A 27101-nucleotide genomic window follows, 5' to 3' on the forward strand; every position below is an offset into this window, starting at 1 on the left:
TGGGAAGTCCAGGCTAGTGGGGGGGAGGGCAGATAGGAGGTGGAGGGAGGGAACAAAGGACAAGAGAACAGGAGAGCATTTCTACCAAGAGGAAGAAGTTTCCTGTGGAAATTGAGATTAGAAGAGAGGGCAGATCATGAATTTAAGGAGCAGCAAGAATAGATGGGACGTGAAGGAGGAAAAGTTCAGAGTTTGTGTTTTAGGATGTGGTCAAAGGAAATGTTGGTGGTGGGGGAATTGTGGGAGCTTAGAAAGAAAGTTAGCAGGGAAGATGGGGATGTTTCCTTTAGTGAGGAGAAAGAAAAGAGAACTCTCTTCTCCAGGAGGTAACATCTGATTTAGGGGTTAGTGGACAAAACTCAGAGTGAAACTTCCTTTTCGGTGATACTAGGGTTTGCTTTCTTTTTAGGTGATACAGCCTCTTACTTGCTCACAGCCTTACTTGCTCATGGCAGGTAGCACTTGAGCCATGCCACCCCCTTCAAGTCCTGCTTTTTGATGGCTATTTTAGAGATGGAGTTTTAAGGACTTTTCTGCCTTGGCTGGCCTCAAATCTGGATCCTCCAGATTCCAGTCTTCCTGGGTAGCTAGGATTACAAGTGTGAATGACAGGTGCTAGGCTTCTTTGTTTGACTTACAAGGCATGGTCATCGCTGAGAGTGGAAGAGATGGCCATACTAAGAGGATAATAGGAAAGTAGTGTCAGATAAAGATGCTTGGACCTACTTGAGCTAATCTTTGTCATACCCAAGCCTCACATCAATCTCTGGTGTCACTTTTGATCTCATTCAAGCCTAGCCTCATATTAAAGTCCTGCTGTGTAGCTATGATATGAGGCAGGAGGAGGAGACCCAGGTAGGAAGTCACTAGCCTCCCAATGGAGGCTTTCTCCCATAAATATATATTCTTGGGCATGTGGAATTTCTGTCAGCAGCACTGCATGGGAAGGCTAATCTTTAGGCACAGATTAGACCTCCCTGTAAAGGTCTTACTTTACTTAGATAAAGCCAGCACCCAATTCCTTTATTAAGCATGCCTTCTTTTATTTAAGTTAGTCATTGATATTCATGTATCAAAATGATCCATTGGCAAATACTACTTGATGTCAGAAAAAATAAAAGCATAGATAATTCATAGACTAGAGGTTATGGCAGGAGCTTGCAGAAGTTCAAAATACCACTGTGGGGCTCTTCCATCATTGATTTCATGGAAAACTGATGAGATCTTTACTGGGTGGCTGGCAGGGATACTCAGGTAGGGATAGACATGGAACCAGATGGAGGGAGGACCTGGACGTAAAAAGCACATGCTCTGCCCTGGAGGGTTATAAGTCAGTGCCCTGGAGGAGTGGTTGGGAGGGTTTGAAGGGCCCTGCCAATTATCTCTGATTAACAAACTGACACAAAGAAGACAGGTGGCATCCTGAGGTCACAGAACTCCATGGAAGAATTACACAGTATTTTTGAAAGGATGATGAGGAACATGAACTTCCTAACAAGGATTCTCCATGTCCTATTATTTCCCATTTGTGGTGGTATTTATTCCCTTAAAAAGAGATGAAAGTGCAAACTGTTTCTTTGAAGCTCAGAAATAATCTTAAAGATTAAAAAAAAAGGTCTTGAAATTCGATCTGGATGTAGTGATAAAACAGAAACAGGCATGAATATGTAGGAAAATTATTTTCGATGCAAGCCTAATAAAGATTTAATGAAACATAGTCTGTGTATCAAGAAATATGAACCCAGTCTACGAGCCCCCATTTTGCCGCCCTCTCATTCTAATGCTTCTGGATGGAGCAGGTAGAGTTGGCTGACTCAAGTTGGAGAAGGAAGTGCAGGTGAAGTCACAGGTTGCTCCAGTTTGTTGTATAATCTGCTCAGCAGCCTCACAACAACTTATTTATTGGTGCAAATACAGGTACTGGAACTTTTAGGATGCTTTCATAGCCATGTGGCTGGAGAGCCCATGATCCGCTGTCAGTCAAACAACTTCAGATCTCCCAGGATTCTCTTGTTGAGCCTGTTTGGTAGACAGAAAAATGGTAGCACAGAGAGAGGGATTAAGCAATTTGCTTCACGCTTTTGTTCTGGGAATTGAATCCTAGTAGTAATATTCTCAGAGGGCAACTTGCTAACCATCACAGTAGAGGGTCTCCCTGGGTGAATACAAATCTGCTTCTATTACTGGAAAAATAATCACACATATGTGGGTCTGTGGTGACATTATTAAATAGGAAGCATGGGATGATGTATTGGCTACACTATTGTCTGTCCCATACAAGACGTTTCTTTTTGGTTTTATTCCAGGAGTAACTTCAATGATTACAGTCTAGATCCATGAACTGGCCTTTTATTTCTAATACTCATTTCCCCTCTTCCTTCTGGCTCCAGCCACCAGGTGACACATAGAAGCAGAGACAAGGTTTACTTTGCAAGTTTAAAGGCATCAATTTTAGGACTATTGGTAAGTATTAACTTCAAGAGTATAATAGGGAACAAACTACTATAGATATCAGAAATATTACAAATACCCATTTATATTTAAAAGGTCACCCCATCCAGATGTGGTGGTCTATACCTGTAAAACCAGCATTCAGGAGTCTAAGACAGGAGGACTATGATTTCTGAGGCTAGTCTGGGCTACATAATGATTTATAGTCTCAAAAAATTTACATAATAGTCATCTCTACAACTGGCAAGAGTCACCAATCAGCCCTCTGGTCTTGTGAGAGCAGTATCATTTTTATGTCAGGTTCGACGTGCTCTCTTTACTCAGCACCCTCCCCTGAGAATCACTGATTGACATCCTCACTTCCAGTGCACCAGCACTACCTCTTGCTTCATTTGATCACCTTTCCCTTCCTAGCCTTCATGGCTACCTCTTCAAGTCTTGCTAAGTTGTACCTTTTGTAAGGTTCTTCTAAGTGGCTGCTACTAGGAATTTCTACCATAGTATCCCTACCTGTCTTTTGCTTGCCCTACCTTTAGGGTTTATTTATAGTGAAGAGAATATACCATTTTTAAACAGAAAGAGACATATTACGAGGTGCTGGGTATTTTAGATAATGACTGGAGGGCTAGAGAATCAGAGTCTCAACTGAACTTGCAGAAATGGCTGCCAAAGCCACATTGTGGACCTGGATAGACAAAGGAGCCACTACTACCCTGCCAGGATGAGAAGCCGTGGAGTTGCGAAGCTGCTTGTGGATTGGAAAGCCCAGTGACAACTGCCAGGCTTCTGAGTCATGCCACTTCTATGTGATGTGTACCTTGTCTCTTGAAACTATGATTGAGACTTCTGTTACAAACTATTAGTGATTAACTAGTTAGACCAGCAAAAGGCACAATTCCTATGTCATGATTATTTATTTTAGCCTTCAAGATTTGGCACACTCTGTTGGAATGGAACAACTAATCTAATCTTATCTAGCTACAAGACAGTGTGGGAAATAGTTTTTAGTTTTCTAGAAAAGAGAAAAACTGTGGAAAGAGGCAAAAAAAATATAGCTACTAAATGATCCAGTTCAAATACTGGCTACATTGCTGACTAGGATAATAGACTTGGTCTCCATTCCCAAACTCTGAAATCTCCTTTAAGGAGTTGCCCTTAAATTGACTGCTGTTTCTCCACATCACATACAGTAATTGTGGCTTAACCACTCTGGTCCTGGTCTCAGTGGTTCTGTAGTTTAGCTAACACTTACTGGTTTCTACCATTTGTATTTCCTTGGCCTTCTCCCTATCTTTGGACTTTTCCTCTTTAACCTTGACCCTTTCTCTACAGTGCCAGCCCTGAAATACTAATAAACTCCTTCATATGGCCTTTAGTCTGGCCCATCAGATCTTCAAAATAAGTATACTCCAGGAAATATAGTCTCCATTCTCATTTTCTCAATCAATTTGCTTCCCAAGATTTCTGCTTGGTGTTTTTAAATTTGTTTGGGCTCAAAATCACCTGTTTTGTCCTCATTCTCCACCACCCTCACTGCTTGTTCTATGCTCTACTTTCACATCATTCTGCAGGTCTCGCTTCTTTTTCCTTTTTCCATTATTCTGCTTGAAGCTTTCTCTGTCTCTCACCTCCCATTTTTTGGCCTTTGTCACACGCTGTACTTTCCAGAGAGAATCACAGCAATATCTCACACCCCACAGTCTGGCTGGCCTTAGTGTCTTATTTACAACCAACAAAAAGCAGCAAAGGTGATTGGAGGCTAGGTCAGTAAAGGCAAATGACTTTCACCTGGTTCCCTTGAACTGCTTACTCCCTAGATGTTCTCCCTTGTCACATCTCTCTAAAATCCAGCTGTGAAATGCCACACAAGAGATTAACTATTGGCCATTTGGTCCACAGTCCCAGAAGATCTCAACCTTTAGAACCAACCCAGCCCAGGAACCAACATGTAAGAAATGACGTCTTCTAGGTCTAAGTCGCTGTAGCTAAGGTGCCAGATAGCTTGGAGATGAGCTGTCATCTCTGTGCTCTGTCCAAATTCTTGACCCAGAAAATGTATGAGCTCGGAGAACTGGCTCTTATTTACTCTGCTAAGTGCAGGGTGCTTTATCATAGGACAATCAATACAGCTCTTCAGTGCACATGGCTCATTACATGATGAGTATTTTCCAAAACACCCAGCACAGCACTATCTTTTTCACTTTCCCTTTTCTGATTAATTTCTTTTCCAACATAATCTTAAAACTGTATTTTGAGCAATTTTGATCAGAATGATAGGTATAATCTAGGTCTAATTCAATGCTATAAAATTATAGATGCTTTTTGACTTTCCATTCATTTAGTCATTGCATGGTAAATGGTTGGTAGATCAGACATTTATTGAGTTGCCAGGAAATGATGATCTCTCTGTTAAGGAGTTAGGGCTAAAAGACATATTAAGATCTTTCCCACTAAAATATTCGTTGACAATGCACATTCTTCTTGACAAATGGTTTTTGAGGGATACCTCTTGAGGAGGGCATCCCAGTGTAGCATTTTCTGTTCTCTCTAGTAGTTATTTTAGGGATTTAATAATGGGAGAAAGAAAAGGAGGGAGAGAGTGAGAAAGAGTTAGTTTTGTCTCAAGGTATGCCAAGTTGTCACGATGTTTTTATCTGCCAAATGAACATAGAGTACAATCTCCAAGCCCTTTCTAAAAATAAATAGATATTTCTTTCTTACTGCCCCTTTCTGCCCAAGGACATGGGAATAGCCAATTAAAGTTCCATTCAAGTTAGGAAAAGGTTATTACAGGTGTACAAATGATCATGTTTACACAACACACACAAAACTAAACCTTTATGTAGTATGTGAGAGGACTACTTCATTATTTGTGTGTGGAAAGAAATAGGAAGGGAGAAAGACAAAGAATGGGGGAAGAAGAAAGGAAAATAGGGAAGGAAAGAGATAGGGACATAATGAAAAATTCTAAGTGATATAAATTTGTCATTGGACAGTGAAACACAGTTGCTAGGCATGTGAAACATAAACATAGCCTTTTCTGAGTCCCACAAGAGACACAATGCTCGATGATGCTTGTATGTGACCCGGAGTTTGTGTTACAGTTGACTTCTGTCATTTCCCTTTGCTCTTGGCCATGGAAGCAAAATCCTTTTAAATCTGGGGCATTTTCGAAGTTAAAATTTACTTAATATAAACAGTCAATTTTTAATGTCAAAGCTGGACTCCACCAGGCAAGCAAGCATGAAGATTTCAGTTCAAACCTCGCTATTGACATAAAACAAAACAAAAATAAAAACAACTTAGACTTTGTATCAAAGCTCTTTTTGAGTTACTCAGTAACTTTATGTTACTTGACAGTAATAGAGGGGAAGGGGTTACTGCTTCTTGAAGAGATGCTACATATTAGCTCATGGTTCTAATATGGATTCAGTTTAGGGCTCCACTTTTTAGCTGTCCCTTAGGTACCATTTTTTTTGAGGTGCTGGAGGTGGACCTCAGGGTATCTCATGTCAAGTGAGTGCTTTAACACTGAACTACCACTCTTCCAGTATAGCTATTTCTTAAGAACACTTAACATCTCAACCACAATGCTATCATTTGGTACCTTTTTTAAAAGCTTAATTTTATTGTCAAGGTGATGTACAGAGGGGTTACATTACATATGTAAGGTAGTGAGTACATTTCTTGTCAAATTTGTTACCCCCTCCCTTATTTTCCCCCACTTTCCCTCTTCCCAATCCTTCCCCAAGTTGTACAGTTCATTTCTAACATATTGTCTTGTGTGTATCACTGTTGTATGGTCCTTTATCCTTTGTTTCACAATTTTGTTAATTCCCCTTCACTTCCCTAATTCAGATAAATGTATACAAAATACCCAGGGTACCGAAAACAAATACAGTGACAACAGGGGATAAACCATGGGGAAAAATAAAGAAGGAAAAAAAGAAATAACTTCACATAGGACATTAAAAACAACAACATCAAAGAAAAACCTCTTGTTTCCATATCTTGGAGTTCGTTTTGCTTAGCATCATCTTATACGATCAATGTATTAAGCTATTGTGATCCTCTGGTAGGACTATCCTAGACATATACTAATTACTACAAATGATGGAAACCATGGAATCTATGTTTCTTTGTGTCTGGTTTATTTCCACTTGGTACCTTTATTGTGTTTTTAGGTACAATGAATTTGTAAGGTGCAGAAAGCATCTAAGCATCTTGCAAAGGTGGTTAAAGGTCTCCAAATTATTATGAAACATTTTACATATATGTTTTTGGTGCTAAGTCAAAGCAAATTCCCAACCCGAGGCATCTCCATGTGGCTCAAGGCAGGTCAACCACCTCATCCATGGATGCCTCATCTGGATGCCTGCAGAGGATGAGAGCATTGTCACTGCTGTCTTCACTAGAAAGTCACTAATCTATGTGTGGGACCCTGGGTCCTATCCCAGGATGGCAACAGTGTTTATAACTTTCTACCACATTTGCCATAATGTTGAGACAGACTTGACCCCAAAATTTAAGACTATTCGAGCTTGTTCAACGCCTAGATACTCAGGATGCGGAGATCTGAGGATCACAGTTCAAAGCTAAGTCCAGGCAGTAAAGTCCATTAGAATCTTATATCCAATTAACCATCAAAAAGCTAGACGTGGAGCTGTGGCACAAGTGGTTGGTAGAGTGCCAGACTTGAGCAAAATAAAGCTGAGAAGCCATCTAGAACCCTGGCTCTGGGGATTATAAGTGCTCTCTTTTCTGCAGGAGGGGTCAGGGGCTGCGTTATAAGAATTCTGAAAGAAGGGTCACCAGGTTGAAATAGCACTAGATATAATGGAAAATAGCACTCGTTATATCGGAGAACAACAGTAGTCCAGAATGTATGGCAGTGAGCAGGAGAGGAATGAGAAAAAAATAAGAGGCAGGGGAAGAGATAGAGGGCAAGAGAGGAGGCAGGTGAGAACTCAGTAATGGTAGAGGCCCCAGGCTTTGAAAGATGTTACTGAGTAAAAAGTACAAATAATCCTGCTCACCAGAGCTAAATGGAGTTTTTCTTGTGCCTTCCTCTTACAAGGAGTTATGTTCCGTGAAAGAAACCATGGATTTCTCTATTGCTCCCGCCTGTCCACTGCGGCTGGAAGTGCCTGAGATCAGGACACAGACTGCCAGGCTGTAGAGAGAACTGCTTAGCTTGCAAATGCCTGGTTGAGGTGGCAGATTGATTGACACTATTAGAAATGTAAGCACCACTCTCCAGCAAGTGCAAGTGATTTCATCAGAAACTTTCTTTTGGGGGCAAAGAGTGAAGAGAACAGGTGGGTTGCTGGGATGGCTCAAAAGAAAGGAATTCATTCCCCTTAGAACAGAAGGGCAATCCCAAACAAGCAATATGTAGGCTGCTTTGCTTGGCTCTTGGTCTCAGTAGTCTGTAGTTGTGGGCCTGGAGACATGGTGGTAGCTCTGTCTTGGCTAGGACAATAGTGTACTGTGAAACCATAGATTCACATACTTTATGATGATTTTACTTTCTCGACCCAGTTAATTTTTTACACAAGGTAGCTTTGTCTCTAATGATTTCTACATAGTGGCAGCAAGCAAACCTTTAGGATGTGTGTGTGTGTGTGTGTGTGTGTGTATGTGTGTGTGTGTGTATGTGTGTGTATGTATCATACTCCCAGGAGGAGCCCTAATTTGATGTTCATTTATTTTGAGAGGCTTTGTTTTCTAAGAAACTAATTTTTCAAAGACTTGCAGAAGAGAACAGCACTCCCCTTTATGGTGGACACAATTTTCTTTTTCTGCCATGTTCCAATTTCTGGCTGGCTATAAAGCTATCAGGTTCATTTCCATATCAAACAGAAAAGAGACAGGAAAATACTCCCCTGATCCACATAAAAGGACACATTACTAGAGATTGTCTACAAACTTGTTTTTATGGCCCAAATTAGCAAATTATTCACAGTAATAGGTGAGTCAGATGACAATAATGTTTAAAGGAACAAAGCCAGTCATCAGGACTCCGACCCCAAATAAGCCCCGAGGCAGATCCTCAGCTGCCAGAACATCTCAGTGTCGGGACAGCCATGAGGCTATAGAAAAGAAAAAGAAAAAGAAAAAAGGGCAGTCAGGAAATCTGCCACGTACTCAGATGCAGCTACCAGAAAATGGATTCCAGGGCTTGCTCCCCAGCTGCCCAGAGGCTCTGTGGGTGGCCACTGTGTTACTAGAGGGGCACACGTGGCTCTCATGAGTGTCCTGAGAACTCAAGGAGTTCAGTCACCCAACAGCTATTTCCTTCCTTGATTTGAAACCCTTTGGGGCTAGTGAGAGGGAGTTCCAGCTGAAACTTGAGCTGTCATGCATAAGCCACTGATATCTTGACCTGCTCTGAACTGAAACCAATTCGATAATCTAGTTGAAAACATTAATTGGGTACGAGGTATTAGGAACATCCTTGGCACCTTTCTGTAGAACTGTCCTAGGGACAGAGTATATCATTCTTGACCATGTGGGACTCAGCTACCTGTAGTAGAGGCTGTAGTAATAGATGAACTAGATAAGCCCGGAACACTCAGGTAGGGGAAATGTCTTCATATAGAACCTGTAATTTATGTGTGGGAACTGGATTCAAGAGTTCCAGAGGCAAAGGCAGCCAGAAACCCACCTGAGCTAACTTGGAGATTTGCAGTGCTGCTCTGCTTGCTAATAGTTGTTTCTACCTTAGGACACTTCCTTGGTAAGTAGAGGTGTCTGGTGTCCTGGCCTCTTAGGAACCTGACCTCTGTCCAGTGATAGCTGGAGCTCTTATGTCTCAGAAGAATGCCTACAATTCTAGGGATCACAGGCACTGGCTTGCTCTGGCTGCATTGAGATTCTTTGGGGAAGATGTCAAACATACTGCTAACCCAAACTCCATTTAAAACATAAATCATGCCAGGCAGTGGTGGCACATGCCTGTAATCCTAGCTACTCAGTCTGAGATCTAAGAGCACAGTTCAAATCCAGCCTGGGCAGGAAAATCTGTGACGCTCTCATCTCCAATAAACTATTTCCCCAAAAGCCTGAAGTGGAGCTGTGACTCAAGTGGTACCCTGAGTTTAAGCCCCACACAACACACACACACACACACACACACACACACACACACACACACACACACACACACACACCCCAGAATCTGTAAGGCCTAACTTTTTGATTCTATTTTTCTGTGCTAGGGATCAAACCCAAGATCTTGTTTGTGACAGGCAAAGCTCTCTACCATGTAGCCACCTAGCTAAGTACTGCTATTTGTTTTTGTTTTATAAACTTTGCAGTATGAAGGGCTGGAACGTGACACAGTGTTAAGAGTAAAAACCTAATAAGACTGTAGATTTGATCGTCAGTACACAAAAACAAACATTTGCATTGAAATAATTCAAATATATAGAAAGTTGCAAAAAGATAGAGATATCCCATGTACCTTTCATCCAGGCTTCCCTGATGATTACATCTTACGTAATGGAGTACAATATTAAAACCAAAGAATTTATATCAATACATATGTATATATAGTTCGACTCTGTTTTAACATGTGTATAGATTTATGTAACTATCACCAAAATCAAAATACAGAAATATTCCTTTATTGTAAGATTTCTTCCTGTGCTTTTGTAGTAATATCTGTATACCCATAGCCCATGGTAACCTCTAGTAATCTCTCTTCTGTTCCTCTCTCCAATGTTACCATTTTTGTGAATGATATATAAGTAGAATTGTAGAGCATATGACTTTTTGAAACTTGTTATTCACCATCATGCTTTTGACATGTTCAAGTTGTGTGTATCAATTATTGTTTATTGTTGTGTTGTACTCCATTTTATGAATATACCATGCTTTATCTGTTCTCCTATTAAAGGTATTTGAGTTGTTTCTAGTTGGGGCTATTACAAGTAAATCTACTGAAAACTCTGAAGTATATTTGTGTGTGCCTATGTATATAAATTCTCATTTACATCATTTTCTTTTAAAACTTCCTAGGATTCCAGTGCAAATCAGGGTTAGAAACTCTTGGACTATGGAGAAAATGCAAAAGTGGTTACCAAATATCCCGAACATATATTAAGTTCCTTGTATGACAGTGTATTGTGTGGCTGCCTGGGCTCCAATCCTGCCTCCACTGTTCAATGACCAAACTTCATTCTGCCTCAGTAGCTTGTCTATGACATGGGGCAGTAACACCAACCTTATGAGCATGCCCTGAAGATAATACAAGTAGTGGCATAAAACACAGCTCAATACATTCATGCTGCTCATTACACTGGAAACTGAAGTAAGGCCACATCAGTTTCTAATTTAGAACTCCTCAAAGGCAGTTACAATGGACAGATTGGCTACTTCATAGAAGCCTTGCTGAATGAACTTCCCGATACTGTCCTGCTGTGGACCCTTTGCACCTGCTGTGGTCTCAGCGTGAATGGCCCTTCTTCCTGAGAAGACTGATTTTCCTTTGCACCTTGCAGTGCTGCATAACACTCTGTTTTTCCATTCTCTTAGGCCACTGTCTCTTGGAGATTGATTGGGATTGCCTCTTCCTGTATCTCCTTCATCTGTGTAGTTGTGGACTCCTCAAATGCGGCAACTGTATGTCTGGCCCACCTTTGTATCTCTGGTACCTGGTGTGGTGTTTGTCAGTAAAATATATGTGGAATGAATGAATAAATGAATGAGCCAAGTTCTTGTTAATGCATATGGCAGGAGAACGTTTAGCATCTGCTTGGTTCCCTAAGGAAGTCTGATCTGCGGCTGTGCAAGGTGGTTGAGCTAAGGAAGCCTCTGCGGAAAGCAGAGTCTTAAGTCCATCACTCACTTGTTTCTGCAGTAAGTGAGTTTCAAGGTCATCTGATTCATCTGAGAGATGACACCTAGCAGTTCTTACTGTAAGTGTTGTGAGGATTTAGAGAATTCAGAAGTTTAAGGGACTTAGAACCAGGTACAGGATATCTGTTCATTAAATGCTTAAAAAACTACACAAATAAATACAATAAGAATAAAGGATCACTGTAAGAATCCACTGAAAAGAATGCATTTCCATACTGACTGGATGATGCATAATCACACTTTGGCAATAAGATTCTGCTTAATATTTTAGTTTACATTTCCATCTCCCCACTTGAATAAATATCTAGAGAATGGTGAAGCAGTAGCAGGGAGCCATGGGGTACCATGTAACTAACCCTCTCAGGAAGGACCAGAAGTTGCCACCATCTGATGTCTGCCTTGTGGCCGCATGAAAGGAAGCTGGGGTATAAGTCCAGTTCCTAGTGGACAGGTGTTTGAGCCATCCTACAGTTGGCACCCTTGGTGAAGTCTCCGCAGACAGGCGAGGATTAAGTCGAGAGCAGACCAAATTGCTCTTCCACCTGGTGCTGGTGGCCCCAGCAGGACAGGGCTGAGGCTCAGTGACAGAGATTGGGCAACCAGAGTTAAAACCTCCTGCGTTCTTGCTTATGCTCTGTTTTGCAGGGAAATCTTGAGTTCCGGTCCCTAGAGCAGTCAGTCCAACAACTTTCATAGATCCTGTCATATTTGCATTATACTCCCATCTGCTGCAACTGTTTCAAAGAATCAGATGCATCACTTTTATTTTCAAAAGAATAATGTAATTAATGCAATGATTTAAGCCCTGGATTCTGCTGTCAGAAGTGAAATCACAACTCAGTGCCATAGATATGACCTTCTCTTTAGAAGGTTTTATCAAAGCAAAGAGAATATTGAAAGAAAAGGTGCTTTCCAATGTTTCATTTTTGTTTTCAACCTAGATTGTATCAACGACTTTTTTTATTCATATAGAGATTTTCAGAACTCAAGTAGCATGTATTACATTCTGCTTTGTTATCAAGCATGTAATAAGAAGCCTTTGAGATAGAAATAGGAAATATAAGTATTTATGAAATGGTTGTTGCATTTTTGGAAGTATCTAAAGGCACTCCAAAGAATGGTTTGTCAGCTAGGCACCAGTGGCGCATGTCTGTAACCTGAGGAGGCTGAGATCTGAGGATGGTGGTTCAAAGCCAGCCCAGGCAAGGAAGCTCATGAGACTCATCTCCAATTAGCCAGCAAAAAGCCAAAAGTGGAGGTGTGGCTCAAGTGGTATAGAGCTACCTTTGAGTGAAAAAGCCAAGCAAGAGCTGAGTGCCTGTGGCTCACACCTGAAATCCTAGCTACTCAGGAGGATGAGATCCAAGGATTATGATTTGAAGCAACCTGGGTAGGAAAGTCCATGAGACACTTATCTCCAATTAACCACTCAAAAACCAGAAGTGGAGCTGTTGCTCAAAGTGGTAAAGAACTACCTACCTTGAGCAAAAGAGATCAGGGACTGCTCCCAGGCCCTGAGTTCAAGCCTCACAACTGAAAAAAACAAAAAAGCCAAGCAAGAGGCCCCGAGTTTAAGCCTCAGAACTGGCACACACATGTGTACATGTGCCTGTGTGTGTGTGTGTACACATTTGCATACACAGTGGTTTGCAAATGCGACTGAGAATGAGATGAAGGCAAGATGTACAATATTTTGTTATTCTTGTGTTCTATCTTGTGTTTTGTCTTTCTCCAGATAATGCTGGAAGTAAATTAGAAGATGTTGTAAGTAAATTAGAAGATGACAATGACAAGGAAGAAATCAGAAGGATGAAGTGTTTGTCAGGCAGCTGGTAGAAAAACATAACCTTAGGGAGAGCAGGTGATGCTGCACGTGTGCCTGGCTCCTCCTCAGGATGCATACCATCTCCCCTCCAACAGTCTCCTCTTGCAAAGTGTCTCAGTGCAGAATCGGGTCCACCTTGACCTTGCCTAAGACTTCTGAGGTCCTGCAGAAGGCCCTGAGGATATGCAGGGCCGAGGCCCCTGCCAGGATGGAGCTCAGGCTCCAGTCTCTGCCTGCCTATAATAGAACTCTGTGCTTCACAGGATTTCCTGGGACTTTGTGGGAAGGAAAAGCTTTGGACCAACAACATCTTGACAACTATACATATGTCAGTCCTCAGGAGTCAGAACACCACCTGTTATACTGACTAAATGAAATCCTAAGATTGTAAGGCTGAGGCTGTACCCTTATAAATTGTGACCCACAAAAATACAGGTCCTTGGTGGGTACTGGTGGCTCATACCTGTAATCATAGCTACTCAGATGGCTGAGATCTGAGGATTACAGTTCAAAGCCAGCTGGGACAGGAAAATCTGTGAGACTCTTATCTCCAACAAACTGCTCAGAAAAAGCTGGAAGGGATGCTCTGGCTCAAGTCGTAGAACATTAGCCTTGAACAAAAGAATCTCAGAGACAGTGTCCAGGCCCTGAGTTCAAGCCCCAAGACTAGCCCAAAAAGCAAAACAAAACAAAACACAATCCCATAGGCTCCAAACCCAAGGATGTACCCTCAGTAAGTGGTGACCCACAGAAGTACAGGGTCCGGTCCTCCCTGGACCACATCTCCCTCCTCTCTTATATCAATCAACTACTGAGTTTCAGGCAGCCATTCTTTTCTTGTGTGTTTATTGAAATTTTGCATGAAAACAGAAACATAAACTTCATCCTGTTTGTCCATCATCCCTCCCAGGTAGTATATCTTCAATTCACATATGCTTGCTTTCTATCACATTGCTGTAGCCATAACATATATCATATATATTCTCTAAACTTTTGCTTAATTTTACTATAACTCTTCCCCATATTTCTACATGATTAATGATTTTTTAATTTGTAGCAGTTGTGCAATGACCCGTTTATAATCACGTGGTAGCATTTATTCCTTATGTCATAATGTAGCTAATCAGGACTCTCCTCTGATGACTGCTGGTGAGTTCCTTCCTAAAACCTTCAACAGGAAACACAAAGATTTACAACAGGATTAGAGAATATTAAAAAAAAAACTCACACAGGAAAGTTAAATTATAATTAGGTTTCTTGAAAAACAAATGATATGCATCTAATGATGGAGGAAAGTCTCCTGCTTTCTTCCTTTAACCCTTTATTTTTTAATAATGATTTTTAAATGTTCAATGTAGGGAGAAAAACCCTGCCCACCTTATAGCGTCAGACATTCTAATATTTTCTGTGGCTATGCAGGTCCATTGCAAATTGAAATAGCATGCATATTTTTTCAGAGCATGGTAGAGGGACAGGGAAGGTAGCTCAAATGCTCAGTGATAGAGCACTTGCCAAGCATGAGTGGGGCCTTCGGTTTGAGCCCCAGTATTGGAGAGAGAGGGGGAAGAATATACTATAAAATGTTGTTTTGCATTTAAAAAAGAATTAACTAGATTGCCACCCCCCACCCCCAGTCTCTTTGTGCTATTTTAAAAACTATGTATTTTTCCATCATATGGCTATACTACCATGCCCTACTTTTGAATATCTGAATTGCTTCTGGTGTTGTTTGGTTTTATTTTTGCTACTGTATGCAATTCTATGAAGACCATTTTGTATGTATTTTAGTCCCTTCTTTCAGGGTCTATACTATTTGGAAAACAGCTGGGCAAGAGCAAGTAATGCATATTCCTTTTCCTTTTTTTCTTTCCTTCCTTCCTTCTCTCTCTCTCTCTCTCTCTCTCATTTCACTTACTTCTTTCTTTCCTTATTCCTTCCCTCACCCCCCCTCATCTTTCTTCTTCTTTACCAGGGTGTTAATATGTAGTATTGATAGCCTGGAATTCAAGGTCCTCCTACATTTGCTGAGATTATAGGTGCGAACCACTATACCAACAAGGAAAGTAATAATCTATCATCTATCTATCTATTTATCTATCTATCTTTATATTTATATCTCTATATAGATACATATAGACACTGAAGTTCCATTTGGAAAGATGAAAAATTGTGATGGCTGTACAACCATATAAATGTATTCCTTTTCTCTTTCTCTCTCTAGTAGAGGAATCTTATTCATAGAAGAGAACCTCTAGCTCAAAAACCAGAAGTAACAGAGAATAGACATATTAATCACAGCATAGGGACTGATAATAGCAAATGCTATCTTCCTTTCTGAGCTCAGCATCAACCTAGCTCTCCCTTCTGAAGAGAAACATGCTCCCAGCTTCCATCACTATTTGGGGCAAAGGAAATATACAGGCTGTGAACCAAGACACATGCCCTGCTGCTGAGTTCACAGACGGTCCAATCATCTAAAGAGGATTCTCTGTCAAGAGAAAGTGTCAGATTAACAACAGGAAGATTCTATCCCCTCACAGCTTGCTCCCACATTCCCATGACTTTACTATTCTGATGTTTTCAAAAACATAAAGAAAGAAAGTGTTCTTTTATTTCCAGAAACATTGGTCCAGGGAGATGAAAGCTGAAAATAACTTTGTTCATTCAACAAACCTCTTAAAGATCTACCAACTCCTCAATGGAAGGATTGAGTGGTGGTGGCACCAGAATTCTTTTTCAAAAGTCTTACCTCTCCCTCCTCCCCCTTTTTCCCTCCACCTACCTCCACCTAGTTGCTGAGCAACAACTTGATGCCAATGTACACTTCTACTAGAATAATTTGTGAATGTCCATTGTTACCCTCAGTAACAATGGATACTTATTAAGAAAATAGTTGCCATTAAGAAAGTAAAAATAGATCCTTTTCCAGCTCATAAGGTGATGATTGGGTTCTTATATACTTGCATCATGTATGCCTCCCTCAAACTTTGTTATGACATGGGCATATTAACTGTCTGACATGGAAAAAAAAAGAAAGTAAAAATATTTAGTTTATGGTTTCTATTTTATTTCTAGTAAGGTCAGGTTGTTTTCCATAATATGTATTCTTTTGTAAATTGCCTGTCTTTATTGGGATATTTTCTTTTCTTTTCTGAATAGTTTGTAGATATCTCACTACTGTTCTGGGTGACAACCCTAGTGTCTTTATATCCATTATATTCTCAGTGTGTCCTAGTATCATTAGATATTTGTTGGGTAAACAAGTAGTATATATTGTACCTGGAGGTGTGGCTCATGTGGTAGAGTGCTTGCCTAGCAAGAGCAAGGCCCTGAGTTCAATCCCAGATACAGAAGAAAGTATATATGTTACAAATATAATTTTCAGGTCACATTTGCAACTTAATATTTAAAAATACATATAACAAAACTTGCAGTTTTCAACATTTTTTTTTTTTTTTTTTTGCCAGTCCTGGGCCTTGGACTCAGGGCCTGAGCACTGTCCCTGGCTTCCTTTTGCTCAAGACTAGCACTCTGCCACTTGAGCCACAGCGCCACTTCTGGCCATTTTCTATATTATGTGGTGCTGGGGAATCGAACCCAGGGCTTTATGTATACGAGGCAAGCACTCTTGCCACTAGGCCACATTCCCAGCCCGCAACATTTTTAAATATATAGTTCAGTGACCTTAAATACATTTATATGTTGTATGGCCCTTGCCAGAATTTTTTAATCTCCCCAAACAGAACTCTAGTACATATTAAATAAGTTTTACTGATACAGAGAGATTTAAATTTTTATACCATGAAATGCCTTTTAAAAATTAAATTTATTTTAAATCATTTTTAAAGACTTTCAACATAAAAGTTGTAACTTCATTATTCTTTCATTATTGTTTTGAGATTAGATCTTGCTGTGTAGCTCACACTATCCTTGAACTCATGATCCTCCTACCTCAGCCTCCTCAAGTGTGAACCACTATACCCTGCTCATTATCTTTTTCTTTAAGTTGTGTTTAACAATTTCTGTTTTTGGACAGGTTTCCCTACCTAAAAAACGTGGAAACATTCATACTTATTTCTCCTACTGTTTTTTTTTTCCTCTTTATTTTTTCTTTTCTTTTTTTTTAAACATTGATTTCTTTATGTAATCTAGCTAGGATATTTAAGACGAAAAGCTAGTTAATGCCTGCTGGGAGACCATTCTCCTGGTGTCTTCATATTTCTGTATGTCATGAGAGTATGTCATGCATCAGGAAGTATCTGGTATGCAACAAGCATCAGTATTTTTAAATGATATCAAATAATCCTTTCAATGAACCTGAAAATAATTTTTTTAATAAAGTAAGGCTCTGATTCTTGATTTTAAAGCATTTTGCAATGTGTAAGGAAAACAGATATAATTTCTTAATCCATATAACTTGAAGATGCTCATGCTTTATGGAGGTTGTGGCATCTAGGATTGGCAAACAACACTGTAAGACTAAAAAGCAGATACTGGGGAAAGGTCTGGTAGAAGGAACTTGCAATTGCTTTCATCACTTATGAAAATGGAAGTTCTATTATTCCAAATTTAATTGTCATACTCATTGGAGCCATTTAGATAATGTTGAAGTTGCATAGACAGAATTTGAACATTGTGCTGTCCAGTGTTCCTCCCACTGTGTAACCAGTGAGGCCAGGAGGCTACTTGCAGTTCAAAGGAGCAGGGATCTTGTCTGTCTGGTCATTTGGATGGGACCTCCTGGTACAGTGCTTGGCTCCCTAAGTCTTGTGATTAAAGAAGTGATAACAGACAAGAGAAAATCTCTCTGAAAGAATTGATTTGTCTAAGGCATTTTAGAACTCATGGTAGTTGAGGACTTAGAAAGAGCATTCCATTAATTTTGAAAACTAGCTTGATGATGGAACCAACTTATTCCAGGTATAATTTCTCATTATGCCTTTTGTAGCTACTTTAATATGCTTGTTTAAGAAGACACATAGCACTAAGGGTCCAGAAAGAATATTAAGTGGAAGCTAAGCAAAAAGAAAAGAAAAAGGTTTGCCAGATACAATGAAAATGACATGTGCTTTATGTCACTAATAAGGTGTCTTTACCCTTTCCTAATTTAAAAGGAATTTGCATATTTCAAATTTAGTATTTACAATGGGGAGAAGTTTTATAAATGAAAACATTTTCTCCATCACTGAGAGTTGATGTTTTACTGGCAGGAAAAAAAAATTGTACCTTAGAATATATTCTAGGCACAAAAGCAAAACCTTTTAGATCTGATTCTGAAAATAACTTGACAGGAACCCTTTCCTCATTCCTGAAGCCTGGAGCCAGGCTCTGTAATTTACATGACTTCAGGAGGAGGGTTCCATGCAAATTTAGACTAATTATGTAAATTGAGGGAATTCACTCATTTACTTGTTGTAACTGAGCATTAGCCTTCTATGAGAACTAACCTCTAATAAATGTTTTGGTTGCTTCCTTTTGGTATGCTGTTGATAGCTGCCTTAAATTACTGCTAATTTGTCAATGAATATTATTAGACAACAATGAATTCCTCTTTAAAAGAGAAAAATTTATATCCCAGGTTAAAAGCATCAGACAAAAAAACTTCTGTCAGTAATAAAGTCACCTCATCTGTCAGAAGAGAAAAATTGGGTTTAGTCACTGTTTCCTAAAATATATGCTGATAACATTATCAATTTAGATTCCTCCTCTACCCCCAAATTTAACTTTTCACAATATTTCCAGGCTTTACTACTACTTGGCAAAGACAATTTGGGACAGATTTCTTTATTTTCTCCTCTGGCCTAAAACAAAAAACCCCCACTTTCCAAACTGTTACCACCGAAGAGTTTATTAAATGGCTGAAAAAGACAGCTGGTCTCACCATCTGTTAAAATTTTTCAGGGGCCAAATAAAACAGGTTACACCTTTAGCCATGCCAAGTCTTGTGATTCCCCCCACTCCCCCTTCCTCTCACAGCCTGGGGAGGGCTAATCTGAATTTCACGCTCTGATTTTGTTCTTGCTAATGTCTGAGCTTCTGGTGTGTGCCTCTACATTGCTTGGATTACCTCTTTTTAGTTACAAAGCTATTCTTACACTTCAACCAGACTCATTTATTACCTATTACCCTTCACCAATATGCTCCCTAGTTATATCCAAAGACTAGAAGGAAATCTGAGGAAATAGAACTAATTTCTGACTTTTCAAACCAAAGTGGGGAAGCCCCAATCCCTTTCTGTTGTTTTGCAAACATTTTTTTTTCTATAAATGTTAATGGAGGTAATTCAGATTTTGGAACAAAGGCTCAGCTCACCACACACTGCAGGTGTGAAAGAGTTGAAACAAAAGCCATGCTAACCCTAATGGTATTTCTTGTCATTAACAATTCTTTGATGTTCACACTGGAGCCTCCCTTTTATCTTTTAGTTTTTCAGCCATCTTTGGTAACTTGCAGCTCAATTGAATCCCCCCCCCCCCAGTCTCCCCCCTCTGGCCTTTAAAGACATCTGCAAAATGTTTATGCTAAGTTAGTTTCCACGACATCTTTTAGTACTAAGGCAAAGTGAAATGAGATAAAGCTTGCGAGGTTATTATTAAAACATCAGTAAGTTTCTATCATTAAGCTAGAGGCGAAGATCAATAAAAAAAAAAAGGAGCACTTAATGTTACTTTAATAAGGATGAGTTTCCTGTAACAGGACTTGGGATTAACTTTAGTATCACTGAAGTGGGCTTCAACAATAAAGACGCTGCTCTCATCAGAAGAGGATGACTGGCCTTTGCCCAATTAAATAGTTTGCAAATACTTGGGATGTACTTGATCTATTATTTCCTGTTTTATGGAAAGCTTTCAGGATGCACATATTTGAAGAATATTTTTACTCTCCCTTTTTCTTCTGTGTGTCAGTCCCTGGCAGGCTGCCAAAGATATTTTGAAAACATGTTCCCCTATCTGTCCTTCTCTCCACTTAGATGGGAGGTGGGGAGGAAGGAGGTAGGTGACGGGGAGTAGGGGTACAGCCTCATAAAAAAAGTTTGTTTGACTCCTTTTTGATGACAGCAAAATATAGCGAACAGTCAACACTACATATTATATCACCTCAACAATGCAGCAGCAGGGTCTGATATGGTACAGAAGGGCAAAGTAGAATCACATGTTTCTCACCCAATGCCTTGACTGGGCTTGCTGTTCAGGCTTATTTTACATTGTCTGAGATGCCTATGAATTGCATCTGAATTAATACATCTTTCCTTTTAACTGTTGCTTGTGGTGGTGGTGGTAAATTATTTGCTTAACTAGCTAATACTTTAACCAGTGTAAGTGGGGATCTCTCTGGAGAGTTAATTTGTTGCTGTGTGAGAACTTGTTTTCAACAAGTATGAATGTGAAGCCAGTCCCATTGAGTCACCCCTGAAATCTACAAAGCCTCCCCCGCCCCCCCTTCGCCTTTATCTATATGGTTCAGCCCCAAATGTCAGATGCCAGGGAAAAGAGAATAAGCAAAGATAAAATCCAAATTAATGTTAACAATGTATCTATTTTATGATTTTCCTCTCAAATTATTTAATAATGCTTAGCATTTATAGGATGCTTTTCATCTTCAAAGTGCTTTACAAATGTTAGCTAATTAGCCATGAGGTAATGAGGTCTGGATGATAATGGTGCTGTAAGTTTTCTCTAGCCTCGATTAGAAAGGAAAAATTGGAGATGTATGTATTCATACATTTTTAAAAAATAGCATTAGATGGTCTTGGAGATTTTGAAACTCAAAGGCTCAGGAAACTTATCTTCTATGTAGAACTTATCTCTCTCTGGAAGAACATCTGGGCAATTCAGATGCTAACAAAAGGTCAGGATTCTCTCATGTGGCAGGTGGTCAATCAACTTTTTCATTTCAGCCTTGTCTATTCTTAGTCCTTGTTATATTCATCTTGGTCTAGTTACACAGAAAGGACAGTCTAAAACCAGGGGCCAGTGGCTCATGTCTGTACTCCTAGCTATGTAGGAGGCTGAGAGCTGAGGATCACAGTTCAAAGCCTGACCAGACAGGAAAGCCAGGAGACTCCAATTAATCACCAAAAAGTGGGAAGTGGAGATGTGGCTTAAATGGCTGAGCACTAGCCTTGAGCAAAAAATCCTAGGATATCACCTGGGCCCTGAGTTCAAGGCTCATTATTGGTGCATGCACACACACACACACACGCACACTCACTGGTAGGAATTAGGGACAAGGCACCTACATTTTGTATTTTTCTCCATTTTTTCTATGCTCAGGAAAATAAGATGTTTACACACTTGGCATTCTTCCATACTGCTTTGTATAATGATGCTCGTGTAGCTAAATGTTATCATTTTAGAATGTGTGTGTGTTCTGAGTATTGTTCTGGAGGCACTCTGACATGGTGGAAAGTCTCAATGATGTAATTTTAGAAAAGAAAAGCATACCTCATTTATTAAAATATTATCATCTGATATAAAATGGACACTGGTAAAAAATCAAGTTACTAAAGAAAACATTGTGGCTCAAGCAGACTGTATTATAAATAAACATGGCCCTTTGTGAGTTCAAATTGCTAGATTCAGACTTTAAGGGTAGGGCTTATTTTCCTGAAGTTTTAATTTCAAAAAGCTAATTAAGTCAATCAGACTCCTGTTATGAATAAATTCCTCCTTTTTTCTTCTTCAGTGCTGAGATCGAATCCACAGCCTTGTGCATGCTGTGACAAATGTTCTATCAATGAGCTCCGGCCCAGTACCACATGAATGAGATTTTAAAATTCACAAGGAATTTTTTTTTGTTGGTCCTGGGTCTTGAACTCGGCCTGAGTGTTGTCCCTGAGCTCTTCAGCTCAAGGCTAGCGCTCTACCACTTGAGCCACAGCACTGCTTCGGTTTTCTGGTGGTTAACTGGAGATAGGAATCTTGCAGGCTTTCCTGTCCCAGCTGGCTTTGAACCTCCATCCTCAGATTTCAGCATGAGCCACCGGCTCTCACTAGGAATTGTTGTTTAAGTCACAGTCTTTCTTATTTATTTATTTATTTACCAGTCCTAGGACTTGAACTCAGGGCCTGAGCACTGTCCTTGGCTTCTTTTTGGTCAAAGCTAGCACTCTACCACTTGAGCCACAGTGCCACTTCTGGCTTCTTCTATATATGGGGTGCTAAGGAATCAAACCCAGGGCTCATGCACTCTACCACCAGGCCATATTCCCAGCCCCTATTTTTGTATCATCAGAATTTAGAGTTTAATAAGGGCTTGCCCTATTTATTAAAGGCTTTCTTCTATCTATGATTTATGGTATTAAGCTATGTCTATGTACCCTAAACATAGACAAGTAGAGGTTTCAGTCTGGCTCTTCTGTGGTAACAAGGACCTGCTGGAACATGCTAATGTTATTTACAGGAAGCCAGACAACAAGTACAAGAGACCATAGTGTCCAAAATAAAAAGTAGAATAAAAGTAGGAGCTGGGTGCTGGTGGCTCATGCCTGTAATCCTAGCTATTCGGGAAGCTGAGATCTGAAGATTGAGGTTGGAACTCAGCCTGAGTGGGAAAGTCCTTGAGATTCTTATCACCAGTTAACCACCAGAAAACCAGAAGTGTCACTATAGGTCAAAGTGGTAGAGCACTAGCTTTGAGCAATAAAACCTTAGGAACAGTACTCAGGTTCTGAGTTCAAGCTCCATGACAGACAAAAATGAAAGAAAGAAAGAAAGAAGGTAATGTGTGTTTGTGTGTGTGTGTGTGAGCGCGCGTGTGCGCATGCATGCACACGCAACAGTAATGGGACTTGAACTAATAGCTTGGGTTCTGTCCTTTAACTTTTTTGCTCTAGGCTGGCCTTCTACCACTTGAACTACATTTTCACTTCTGTTTTTTTTGCGGGGCAGCTAATTGGAGCTAAAAGTCTCACAGACTTTCCTACCTGAACTGACTTTGAACCTTAATTGTCAGGTCTTAGCTACCTGAGTAGCCCAACTTAGAATGATTTTTTTTTTAAGTACTGGATATCTACTATCTGTCTGTCCACCTTCACTGTCATAATAAAGCACCAAGAAGGAGAATTAATTGCTAGATATGATGAATATGGTTCTATATGTGTCTTAGTGATATGAAATTTATTTTCAGCCAGTGATTGTTGACAGATTGTATATAAAATATACGGATAGTGCAAGACTTGTTTTCCCCCAAAGAAATGAATTACACACTTAATTTGCCCTTTCACACTGGATCAAGTGGAACTCACATATTTATGGCCAGGGAGAAGGGCTTGTACGGTGCATTGGGACTGTGTTCCCTTCCTAAGGTTCCTGAGCCCAATGTGTCTTCATGTCTGTACAGCATCAGTGGTGGAGAGGAAGGGTCAGAAGGAAAGAGACAAAACCGGACCGAACCCATGGCATGAGTGACACCCATTCTCCTACCCTGATTTGCAGGTGGAAAATCTATTTCTTTTTTTCCACTTAAAAGAAAAATTCAGTAGGTATGGGAAAAGAGAAAGAAAATGTTGACTTTTACATTGTGGTATGATTTCAGTATTTTACAATAAGAACATAGATGTCCAAAATTATATTCTCATGGCCAAGTCCTACCTCTGATAAATTGTGGCTTAGAAGTCTCTTGGCTTACAGACACCCTAAACTACTGTGTTAAAATTGCAATTCCATTGAGTGTGATGGCTCAAACCTGTAACCCCAGCTACTCAGGAAGTACAGATTGGGAGAATCTAAGTAATAATTAGTGAGACCTCATCTCAACAACAAAAAAGCTAGATGTGACTCACCACTGTCATACCAGCTATGTACTAGAGGCCACAGGTGGGAGGATCATGATTGGAGGCTAATCCTACACAAAAATGCAAGACTGCCTATCATGTGACTGTTCAAACCCCAGTACTACCTACTCTCCAAACAAAAACTGAATCTACTTTGTTCTCCCTAATCTCCATATCCTCTTGTAAATGTCCTTTGTGATTATGTAATTCAATGACCAAATGGAGCCCTCTTGAGAGCAAGAGGACAGGCACTAGAACAGGTTGGGAGTGCAGGCAGATGTCAGATACCTGAGAATATCTCAAGTAATGTATGGCTGCTGTCTCAGACACACCGTGCTGTTGTTGCTTATTGTGTCCTGGCCATTTGCCAGCCAAGACTGGCACTTGGTGGGAGTAAGAGGCAGAGCTCCTTCTCTGCTTCCTAGTATATTCTGAAGCCCAGAACAATATTTACATATAGTAGATGTTTGTGAAAGATTCACTGAATGGATGACTACATGCATGAAGAAGAAGAAAATCATTTTGGAAAAGGTGTTACATAAGTGTGAAGGAGTGTTTTGAAATGAGCTGTATGGTGCCACAGTCAGGGCACTGTGGAATGCTCTGCACACAGTCAAATCCTGCTAAATAGTCCCTGGTGCATAGATAATCTTGTTTGAAACCTGGTGAATTCCCAGAGCACAGTATCCATTCCTATTAACATGAAAAATGCCAAATATTTCAAAGCCTCATACTAAGTCTATTAGGAGGACTAGGGTTTGAAATCAAGGCTTTTTACTTCACAGGCTAGTGTTCTATGACTTCACTCACACCTCCAGTCCTGATTTTGCTGCTTAGTTTGGAGATGGAGTCTAGCAAACTTTTCTTTTCAGGCTGACTTTGAACTGTGATCTTCCAGATCTGGGCTTCCTAAGTGGTTAGGATGGTATGGAGCAATGAGGTAAAGCTAAGCCTTGGTACTTTGGAAGTACTTAGTAGTTTTCCGCTGTCACCATCTTAATAAAAATAGATAAATACATCATTTTATGTTGCATTATATTTGGCTACTCTGTCCCCAGGCAGGTTTTTGATCACTCTGAGCATCCCTTTACGATGCTAAAATACAGTCTGTGGCTCCAAGGTGGAGCATGAATTAGGACACTAACACACAGAGCTTGTGCACTGTTCCTCCCTACCAGCTAGCTGACCATGCTCGGTGACACGGCCTCCCTGAGCTGACCATTTATAACTTTCATCTCCATAGTACAGCTGGTGTGACCACTACATGGGAGCATGCCAGTGAAACTGGCCATTTTTGTTAAATGTTTTTGTTCCAGTAATGGACTGAGATGTCCTCCGATTACATCTGTAAATATCTGGGGAGTTTTGCCAGGCACTAGGCTCAGTGTCAATGTTTTATATCTTGTGAGAAATATTTTTAGAAAGAAGAACATTTCTTTTTAAGTCAGCATGTGCTCTATGTAGCACATGGTTGGTTTTAGGCAGTGTGACCATCACTGGGGAGCCTTCTGATTCACGGTGCAGAGAAGTCAGGAAAAAAAACCAAACCCAGCCTGAGTCTTGTCTTGACTGTTACTGACTCATCACGTGGTCCTGGGCGGATCACTGGGCCTTTGGGTCTTGTCATCTGTAAAGAGTGGATTGACCCAGGTATTTCCAAAAGTTCTTACTGTTCTAGAATACAATGTTTCTGAGTATACAGCAGTGATATCATTATTTATGTTTCAACCTTGTCTGGTAACCATCTAATGTTGTCAAAGGAATTGTAATTAGAAGAAATATTTTCTTTGCTTTGAGCATGGCAATGCAAATGGCAATAAGGATTTGGTCTTTGTTTTTTTTTTTGTTCCTCTTCCTCCTCCTACTATTATGATTATTATTATGATGATTATTAGGCTGTTCTGGCGTTGAACTCAGGGCCTTGTGCTTGCTCACTTAACTTCTTTAGCTGGCACTCTACCATCTGAGTCAGGCCTCCAGCTTGGCTGTTTGCTGGTTAATTAGAGATGGAGTCCCATAGACTTTTCTGCCTAGGTTGGCTCCAAACCATGATCCTCTAGATCGTAGCCTGATGAGTAGCTAGGAATACAGGTTTGCGCCACCAGTGCCTGGCTTCTTCCTTTGGTTTTGAAAGATAAATGTATGGCATGTAAATCACATATAAAACCACAGGAGTGTGTGAATGAAGAAATGGTTCTGTGTGAGTGAAAAGACTTACAGGGCTCTTTGTAGGCACTGATGTAGGGGCTAGGGTAGCAACCGTATATACCAGAGGTTCATCTAAGTGGGAGGTGCTACCCAGCTAAACAGAGGGCCCATGGTTGCTCAGTGGTTCATACAGGTCATGTGTAAATGCATCCATCTACATTCTTTTAATATGAGTGTACTGAAATTCACAATTGGTTAAGATTGCCAGTAAAAGCCATAGTTTTTGACACATCGACACTGCCTCAACTGGTGATCTATTTAGTCATTCAATTAGTTTGATCAATAACCAGTTAGTGACATTATTGAGATGTCCTCAATGAACCAAAAGACTCTAATCACTGGGTGTGATTACATATGGTATTGTGAGCAGGCCATGATACAAACTAGGTGAATTTAGGGAGGAATAATGTAAACATCTCTCTAAAGTCTGTACTTAAATCCAGAATGAAAATGAATGTCATTCTGTCTATTCTACATAGAAAAGAGACATCTGAACATTTACTTTAGGAATCATTTCTGAACTTTGAAATGTCTATAATGGTGTAGGTGATATGAAACTCTCCTCCTATTGGAGGTTATGTTAACTGTCACTAGGGAACTGGTAATAAATACCTTATGAAATCCTACCAATCAACATTAGCAAACATGGCCCACTGCAAATCACCTTTCAATGACTAATGATTAACAAGCATCTGACGCCCAAGTACTAGACTGACTTTTCACTTTTGAATGTCATCTACTTCATTACCATAGAAAAAATGGTAATGGTAATCCCTCCCATCTGCCCTTTAAACCTTAGTCCTCATTGCTTTCATTAGTCTCTGAAAGTTTCCATTCTCAAAATCTAGTCAGTCCTGTCACTTCCTTCTGCTTTGGCTTCCCCTCTCTTCTCTTCCTTGTATACCTAAGTTTCCAGAGCAGTGCTCTGTTGCCACAGAAACGTAAAACAACCATACCAGGTGCACAGTTAGTAGAGTTTAG

At 40.1% G+C, this 27101-nt stretch overlaps 1 protein-coding gene and 1 non-coding gene across 2 annotated transcripts in view; one reads left to right on the forward strand and one right to left on the reverse strand.

Moving 5' to 3' along the window:
• Positions 1–13907: 13907 nt before the first annotated feature.
• Positions 13908–27101, reverse strand: part of Myo3b (myosin IIIB) — a 408218-nt gene continuing 395024 nt past the window's right edge. Inside the window, exon 34 of the mRNA XM_048345752.1 lies at positions 13908–14306. The gene's annotated coding sequence lies outside the window, so the exon portion shown is untranslated. The remainder of the gene's footprint in view (positions 14307–27101) is intronic.
• LOC125350971 lies at positions 16056–16158 on the forward strand. The gene has a single exon (XR_007210874.1). It is a non-coding gene; the product is annotated as a small nucleolar RNA U13 (small nucleolar RNA).

This window comes from Perognathus longimembris, chromosome 4 (genome assembly GCF_023159225.1).
Source record: "Perognathus longimembris pacificus isolate PPM17 chromosome 4, ASM2315922v1, whole genome shotgun sequence".
Lineage (NCBI taxonomy): Eukaryota > Metazoa > Chordata > Mammalia > Rodentia > Heteromyidae > Perognathus > Perognathus longimembris.